Genomic DNA, 8,718 nt, shown 5'->3' with positions numbered 1-8,718 from the left:
CGCCGCTCAGCCGCTTCCGAGTTCGTTGTTTGGTTCGGTTTGGTTTTCCTTCCGAGGGTTGTTTTCCTACTGTAATTTTTTTTTCCGTCTACCTCGGCTGCACTCACAGTATTCACGGTTTCAGTTTGACGTCTGCCCAGATGCTTTAAAACTCTCCCACCTCCCGGTGATATTTAATCCTCCCCCCGACCCCTCACCCGTCCCTCGGTTTTAAAGCACTCTGCCGCAGAACGAGTTCATTTCAACACTCCGCCCCTCCCGTCCCCCCGGCGCTGTAGCACTGCAGGTGCCCCGGCCCGGCGGCTCCGGGCTGATCTCCTCCTGCTCGGTTTTTTTTTTTTCTGTGTTTTTTTTTCCTGAGGCAATTCCATTGGATATGACAGACGTGCCCTGCCTGGTTCTTTTTTTTTTTCTTCTTTTTCCCCTTTTTAAGTTTTTTTCTTTTTCTTTTTTTTCTTTGGGGGTGTCCGAAGAAAGTCTGCATCCTCAGCCGGTCCTTGAATCCATTTAGCACACGTGAGACCACGGGAAAAGACATTGAATCCTTCCTCCCGGCGTCGTGCGTGTGTGTGTGTGAGGGGAGGAGGGGGGGAATCAGCAAATCCTGAACTTATTTTTTAATTAAAAAAAAAAATTAAAAAGGAAAAAAAAATAAGGTGAAATAAACTGTAAGAGGCAGAGGATTTGCTTTGCACAGAAGAGGGGCGCGAGCGCTCTCTGCTGCCTCGAGAGGTGCCTGAAAACTACTGAGAAATAGTTTGGGAACTTTGGTTGTCGTTCTTTTGGTGAAACTTGGGTAACGCTTCTCAATGCAGAACGATCCCTTTGTGCGTAGAGCCCGCCCGCCTTTTATATGGTGTGTGTGTGTGTGTATATATATATATGTGCCCGAACCGAGATATATATATATTTATAAAGGAAAGGGAGGGGGACGAGCGAGCCGCCCCGATCGCATTTTGAAGTGACTGCACGTCTAATGGCAATGCTGCTTTTATTGCTATGGCACAAAAGCGTCCATTTGGAAAATGCGGAACGTTTCAGAACCCCCTCATCCCTCTTCTGTCCGTCTGCACTAAAGCAACCACTGCCGCCCCGCCCTCGCTCCCCCTCCCCCAAACCGTTATGAATTAAAAAAGGAAAAAAGAAAAAGGAAAAAAAAAAGAAAGAAAATAGTTACCTGCTGGTTTTTGGGGCCGTCTTGAAACTATTTATCATGTCTGTATATTCGTGGGTGACGTTTGTGAGCCTGCTCTTGTCGGATGCCGGCGGTGAGTGTTTCAAATTTTGGGGAAACGCGCTTTTTTCCCCCCCCCTCTCTTTATCCTCCCCGGTCTTACCGTATCTACAGCTCGAGTCTGCCGCTCTTATTTCCCGTTGCACTGAGCGTCCTGCTTTGGCTCGTGGTTCCACCTGCAGTCCGTGCTGTTGGAGGCGCAGCGCTGCAGACCCGATGGAAGCGGAGGAGCTCCGGGTCCGTGCAGCGCCGGCTCCGCTCCCGGGGTGGGAACAAAACCTTTCCAGTGAGGCTGAATTGTTGTTACCGGATGGTTGCACATCTTATTTTATTTTTTAATTGTTGTTTTTTTTCTAAACGGATTTGCCACGATGGAAATGTCATAACATTTATGACATGATATTAAAAAAAGAAAGAAAGAAAGAAAAGTGTACTTTAAAGCCAAGTTCTAGATGGATTTTTAAAAAGAAATCTTGGTTATAAACCCGGTCTAAAGGGAGCTCTGTCCAGTGTTGTAAAGACAACGTGATGTAACCCATATTTATATTTTTATAAAATACCTATTGAGACTGTGAATCTCCTGTTGTGAATCGCTGAGTGAGGTGAAGAAAAGTATTGTTCCTTTCCAGCTTCCTGGAGCTGTGGACGCGCTGAGATTTTGGAAACTGTACGCTGGGGGGGGAGGGGGGGGCTGCTCTGAAATTGTGAGTTGATGTATTTTTACATCCCTGTGTATTTTAATGAAAAGCTGCTGCCCTCCCTCGTCCCTCCAGTTCCAATGTTCTATGCAACCCCGCGCCCCCCCACCTCTCTCCATCCTGAGAAGTGAAAGGGATGCAGATCGAGTCAGATATAGAAACGAGGGCCCCCCCGCTCCCCCACCCCCCGCATTGGCTCATAGTGCTGCTGACCCTCGTGCCAAAGTGGGGGGTACACGACAGGCAGGCGGGGGGGCCCTCCGTGCGTGGCTGCTCACCTGATGGCGGTCGTCTTCTTAATTATTATTATTATTTTTGTAAGAAGAATATATTGATAATGTCAGTGGAATAAGCAGACATTGAAGCTGATGCACAGATTGCTCCAGAAAGGAGTTTTTCTGTAGGTTTTTCTTTAGATGCGAATACCTTTTTTAATTATGTTAATTAATGTTAAGAATTTTTAGGCTTATATTGAAGCTGTATGTGGGTCACTATATGATCATTTCTAACTGGATAAAGTCTGTACAGTACAGCATATTCCTGAGTGTATGATATAGACGTGTAGCCCCAGAGTGCGGAATTTATAAATAAATTTTTCATTGATCTTTTTATAAAAAAAAAAATAACAACAAATGGCTGCTGTGTGTTCTTTCCAGTGCGTGGGGCACATGGGTTCCACGTCCCCCTTTGGGTCACTGTGTTCTGCTTGGAGTCCCCAGAGCTCCTCCGGGCTGCGTGTGCCCCAAAGGGTGCTGGGGGGCTTGGGGTCGGTTTGTGGGAATCCCTGTCCCTTGGTGTGTGGCTGAGGGTGCAGCCCCTCGGCATGTGGGGTTCAGTCCCCTGAAGGGGAGGGGAACAGCACACCCCCACCTCCCCTGGTCCCAGTGCTGGGCTGCCGTGGGCTGGCTGCTGGGCTCTGGCCCCATACGAGGCACGGTTCATCTCACAGCAGCACCCAGCTCTGCTCGGGACAAAGCACTGAACGCCCAGCTGCCCTTATTGCTGCAGGGGGAAACCTGGGGCTGCGCTCAGCTCACCCCATGGCTTTCCATCGCACACCTCGCCCCGCTGGAGCTGGCAGGACACGAGCTCAAGGACAGGTTTCCCAAGGAGAAACAGGTCTGGGTGCCCAGGAGCCCCTTTGCAGGCATTTCAGCTGGGTGCTGAGTGCCGATCTCACATCTCCAGCAGTGAGGCTGGGGGTTGTGCATGGGGATGGTGTGGTGCTCAGCCCCCAGCTGCCCCCAGCCCCACTGTGCTGCCTGCAGCCACCCCGCTTTGCAGCGCTCGTCTCTAAAGAAACCAGTCCAAGAAATCTAGGAACTCCAAAGGCTCTCTCTTTGCTTTTCTTTTTTTTTCCTTTTCTATTTCTGTTCCAACGAAACAAAAATATTGGAACGTTTTGTGTCGTAAGCACATTCTTCTGGCATTTTTGTGTGTCCCTGGCTGCGCGTTATTGTCCGCTGGCCACATTACGTAGGTTCTGTTGTTCCAAGAGAAACCAAAGAAAGAATTTGAACTTTCAAGTGCTTCCTGCCATTGTCTTTTGCTTTTGTTTGTGCTACTGACTCCAAAACAGATGGATCGGTCTCCTGTCCGTCCTCAGGGGTGATGGGAAGTCAACACAGCCCCGAGAAGTTTGACAGCTTTGTCTTCTCTTATATTCGCCTTCATTTGTCAAGCCCAGACATCAGAGCGGAATCAAACAACGCATATGGGTTGGGGGGGGGAGGAGGTGGGATTTTATTTGAATTTTGGGGAGCTTAACACAGTAAGTAATGAATGAGAAAGAAAGACAGCGAGTGAGTGAGAGGGAACGGGCTGTAATCAAAATTCAGTACATTTTAAATAGATGCTTTGTTGGGCATTTGTATGACTATGATAATGCCACAGCCTGGAGATCCAAATAGGAGTTACCTTTTTAAAAGCCACAATTGCCCACTGTTGGGTGCTGGGGAGGAGGCAGCAGCAAAGTCTGCCCGGCCCAGCTCTCCTCCTTCCCAGCATCAGCAGTTTGGCACTTCTCAATCACCAACTGCCCACTGCTGGGGTGACAAACTTTGATGTGAGCACAATGGGGCGGTGGGGTGGTCACAGCACACTGCCTGTAGCAGCATCTCAGGGCCGGAGCAGATTACATGAGGCCCTGCAGACACATCCCAAAGGACATTCTGATGTCATTCCATTTTGCCGTGGCCCAAAGTCATGTGGTGTTGGATGTGGGACTGAGCCACATCTGGTTGTGAAGGTTCAGATCCCTCCTTTGCTGGGGTTGGAGGCTGCCGTCCTGTTCCTGCAGTGCTCCTAAGATCACTGTCCCCCATTGGAGCTCACAAAGAGTGGGAGGCAGAGATAGGGATGTAAGGCAGTTCTTGGCTGCTTCTGTTATCAGGTTGCTCTTGCTGACCACAGCACTGTCCTGGTTTGGTTTTCTCTGGGGAGGGCAGCGGATAGGGATTGGGCCTGGAAGTGGGGGAGGCTGCATGGATGGAGGGATGGGGTTACAGAGGGGCTCTGGGGACAGCAGATGAGATGGGGATGGAGGGATGCCTGGGGAAGGCTAAAAGGATTGATGGGAATGGAAGGAGAGATGGAGGATAGAAAGGGTTAGAAGAAAGGGGAATGGGAGTGTGACTAGAGAGACAGAGAGGGATGGGTGGACAGAGGGGATGCTGGGCAGCTGTGTGGGTGACAGGAAGGGGGTGCTGGGACAACTGCATGCGCTGGAAAGTCTTTGCTCAGCCTGAATCCAACACATGCTTAGTGCTGCTCGGGGGCTGCTGCTTTCAAGGAAGGCACTTCCTCTTCTGCACCACACCTGACCTGGGCAGCAGCTCTGGCAGCACACCGTAGCTCAGAGTCGCAGACACCCAGACACAGCATTGGCCATTTGCTGCAGATCCGCCAAGTCCATTCTTGCTTCTCCCCAACCCAACACTCACCAGCCCCACTGTAGGTGCACCCAGCTCAGCTGGATGAGCACCCTGCTTGGGGGAATGCTGGCAGCAGCTGACAGATCTGCAGAGCATTGCTGGGAGCTGAATGGTGTGCTGAGTCTTTGCATAAGGCCTAAAGGAATATACAGTTCTGTCTGGAAATGAGTGGTACAATGGAGGAGAATGCCTGGAAACAGCACCATTCACCTCTGGGAGTGCACTGCAACCTCATTTCTTGTTTTCTCTAGCTAGCAAAACACGTTTCACCTATCCCCAGCCAAAAGTAATGTTATCACATATGATGCAATTGCAAAGATGGCCTCCAAATGTGCCCAGAGCCCTCCCAGGTTCTCTGCACAAGACCAGACCCCTGGCAGTTCACCCCTGCATGCACAGGAGCTCTCACTGGGATGCTGCAGCATGTCAGGCTCTCCTACAGCAAAGCCACAAGAATGGAGTGGCAGCTCCCTGATTTCCCGTAGTGACACCTGAAGCACTCAGCTGGGGAGCTGGCAGAGGAGCTGACGCTGCAGGCATGCAGAGTGCCCCATGGTGAGCAGTGGGATCTTGCAGCAGCCCCAAAACTTCGGAGCACGCACTGGGAAACCCCCCAGGCCAGAGGACCTCACAGCACTGTCTGCTCTGTGCAGCATCAGTAGGGTCAGGACTTGGAGTCCCCAGTGCGCGCAGGAGGAGCAGTGAGCAGCACCCAGCTCCCTGCACGTGGCACCAGGAGTGTGTCCTCATCCCCCAGCACAGCACCCAGCCGTGCTGCCATCCCCAGCAGCTCTCTGCATTTCACCCTGCTCACATTCGCAGTGACAACGCCCAGCCTCCCCCCCGTCCACTCACAACTCTCCCCCATTCAAAGCTCCCGTCCTTTTAAGCTATTTTTTTCCCTCCTATTCATTTCCCGGACGCCTCTATCCTTTTCTCTTGACTAGCCCCTCTCAGGGAGCAGCTGCTATGCTAATAAGCATGAGGCAGAAAAGGGAGAGAGCCTTTGCAGTGGCTGGGGAGGAGAGAAAGACCCCGAGCCCTCCAAATGCCAAATAAATCCCGGGCTGGAGCAGCATCCCCGAACAAAGAGGCCTGGCCTCCCCCCCCCCCCTTCCCTCTTCCCAATTCCACCACCTTTTCACATTCAAATCTATTAAACAGCGAGCAGAAAGACCCCGAGTATTCATAGCATTGCATTAAAGAGAAAGCCCCGTGGTCCCTCTCCACGCAGCCATGGAGGGAAGGGCTCACAGCCGTTGTGCTGCCGGGCACCAGGGAGGTGCTGTGGGACAAAAGGGCCCCAGTACCGCACAAGGAGAGGCTGTCCTTCCACCTGGGCCACGTCTTTTGTCCCTGGGTCTGCTGGGCTCCTCTGTCAGGGCTGTACTCACCCTGGGTGGTGGAACTGGGAGGTTTGGGGCATAAGGAGGTGAGGACCCCCAGTGTCTGTGGTGTGACAGCAGGGATGGGGCTGGGGACGCCCTGTGTCTGATCCCAATGGGCAGGACAGGTCTTGGAGGATGGGTGAGGAAGGGGAGGCCACTCCTGGTGCTCCCATCACAGTCCAGGACGGGACCCCACTGCTCTCCATATGGCATGGCCTGTACATAGCATCCAGAGAGATCAGATGGGCAGTCCCACAGCATGCAGCAGGGGTGGGGGACCCTTCAGTGGGGGTTGCAGGTCCCACTGTGGCAGGTGGTGAGACACCTGTGGGCATGTGGCTGTTCTCTGGGAAGGAGAATGGATGAGCACTGACATTTTCTTCTTGTACCTTCCAGGATGGAAATGGAGATGCAGCTCTAGAAATATGTCGTGTTATTACATGGTAGCAAGTTTCTGATGGAGTCCTAAGGCTCCAGCAGCTGGGGCTATTGGTAATATTGAAAAGTCTGTTTACAGGGTGGCAGCAATAACCAAGCACAGCCTATGCAGCTTGGTCAGTGGTGTGGGATTCAGTTCACAGAATCACAGAATGGCCAGGATTGGAAGGGACCTCAAGGATCATGAATCTCCAACCCAAGCCCTGGGGAGGCCATCAGAGATGGTGCCTGGGTTTTCTCATGGCCGTGAGTACAGGGAGTGATGGAAGTGCTCACACCTCAGCTCCTTCTGCTGCCTGAGGTATCCTGTCATGTCCCAGCTGGTCTTTGCCCAGGCTCTAGAGGACATCTCATTTCCTTCCATGGATGTCATGTGCACGCGAGGACACCTCAAGAGGACACAAGTTCAGTGCTTGAATCAATACAGTTAAGAGTCTGGAAGGCGACTGAGATCATAATGTCGTGCCTTCTCCACGGACTGGGCCATGCCCCATCATGGGTCCTAGACTGTGGTTACATGGTCACCAGGGCTCCATCCTGCCCATCCCAGCACTGCTTGGCTCTGGGCTGCATGGGGGACAGAGGTGGGGCTGTCAGATAGCATAAGCCAGCAAGAGATCTAGGGTGGACAGCCCTCAGAAAACAGAGAACAGAGAATGGAACCAGCTTCTGTAAGGGACATGGAACAAAGGAGCTCAGACCTCTGTCCTCACAGTGAAAGACCACAAATCTGTCTGTGTAGCACAGCAAACTGTGTCCTTGCATGGGACCCTGGGCTCCCAGGGTGCTGCTAACAGCACGGGATCCCTGCATGCTTTCAGAGCTGATGCTTTAGGGCTGTTGGGCTTTGCTGACCCACCGTGTCCCTGCCCTGCACTGCAGGCCTCCAGATTCTTGGCCTGGAAAACTCTTGCTGGGCTCCACCAGGGATGTGTTCCCCCAGGAAACAGAGCTCTCTGGGATGAATGCCAGCAGGGACCTCGAGAGGATTGCAAGAACAGCCTCCCTCATCCTGCGAAGGAAACAGCTCCAAACAGAAAGTGTCAGCCTCAAATTCCCAATTAACAGAGGAGAGGAGTGTTTCCACCCCTTCTGTTGGAAATCTCTGTGTGCAAGCAAGAAGCAGCAGTCCAGCCCAGTGGCAACACAGAGCAGGACGTACTGCTGCAGCTTTGCCATCAGTGCATCAGCCTTGGGCAGAGGCAGCATGCACCAGTCTGGATCTCTTTAATCAGGTGACTTGCATGGAGCTGCTGCGCTCTGCTCCTTGCCTGACAGAAGTCCTTCATCACCCACACATGGGTGGCACAGGAGAAGGACAAGGAGAAGGACAGAATCACAGCACGGTTGGTTTGGAAGGGTCCTGAAAGCCCCTCAGCGCCACCCCCTGCCATGGGCTGGATGCCCCCCACCAGGTCAGGCTGCCCAGGGCCTCATTCAGCCTGGTCTTGGGCACCTTCACTTGAAGGCGGTCCAGTGGGACGGGGCCTGATAGCTGGGTGGGACAGGGCTTACCTGCAGGGCAGGTAGGGCGGGGGCCGGTGGTCTCCTTGGGCTGCCTAGGGAGAAAGGACCCTGCTTAGAGATGCAGGAATGCAGCGGGCTGAATGCGGCGGGGCGGGTCTGATCTGGTGCCCCACTAAGCCCCCATTCTTTCCCAGCCGGTGCATCTCGTATTCAGGCTGCCTGCTCCTAAGCAGAATGTCTTTAATCCTTCCCTTGTCTCCTCCATTCCCTTTCAGGCCCTTGGCCAATGGGAAGGGGATGAGCAGCTCTCTCCAGGAAGGAAATTAAAAGCGGGGAGGAGGTGGGGAGGAGGAGTGCGCGGGGAGGGGGACTTGGACGGGGAGACAATCCTGGAGTGGAGATGCCAGTCATCGGGGTCTCAATAGCCCCATTCACCCTGCCCAGCCACACAGAAAATCAGGGTCACCAGGATCCATGCCCTGCCTGGAGACAACTGTTGCTTTATTCTTTTTAATTGCTGGAAAACGCAGAAAAGTTCACTTGTGTGTGTGGCTGGCTCT

The sequence above is a fragment of the Meleagris gallopavo genome, chromosome 19 (genome assembly GCF_000146605.3).
Source record: "Meleagris gallopavo isolate NT-WF06-2002-E0010 breed Aviagen turkey brand Nicholas breeding stock chromosome 19, Turkey_5.1, whole genome shotgun sequence".
NCBI lineage: Eukaryota > Metazoa > Chordata > Aves > Galliformes > Phasianidae > Meleagris > Meleagris gallopavo.
Note: the sequence above shows the minus strand (reverse complement) of the source record.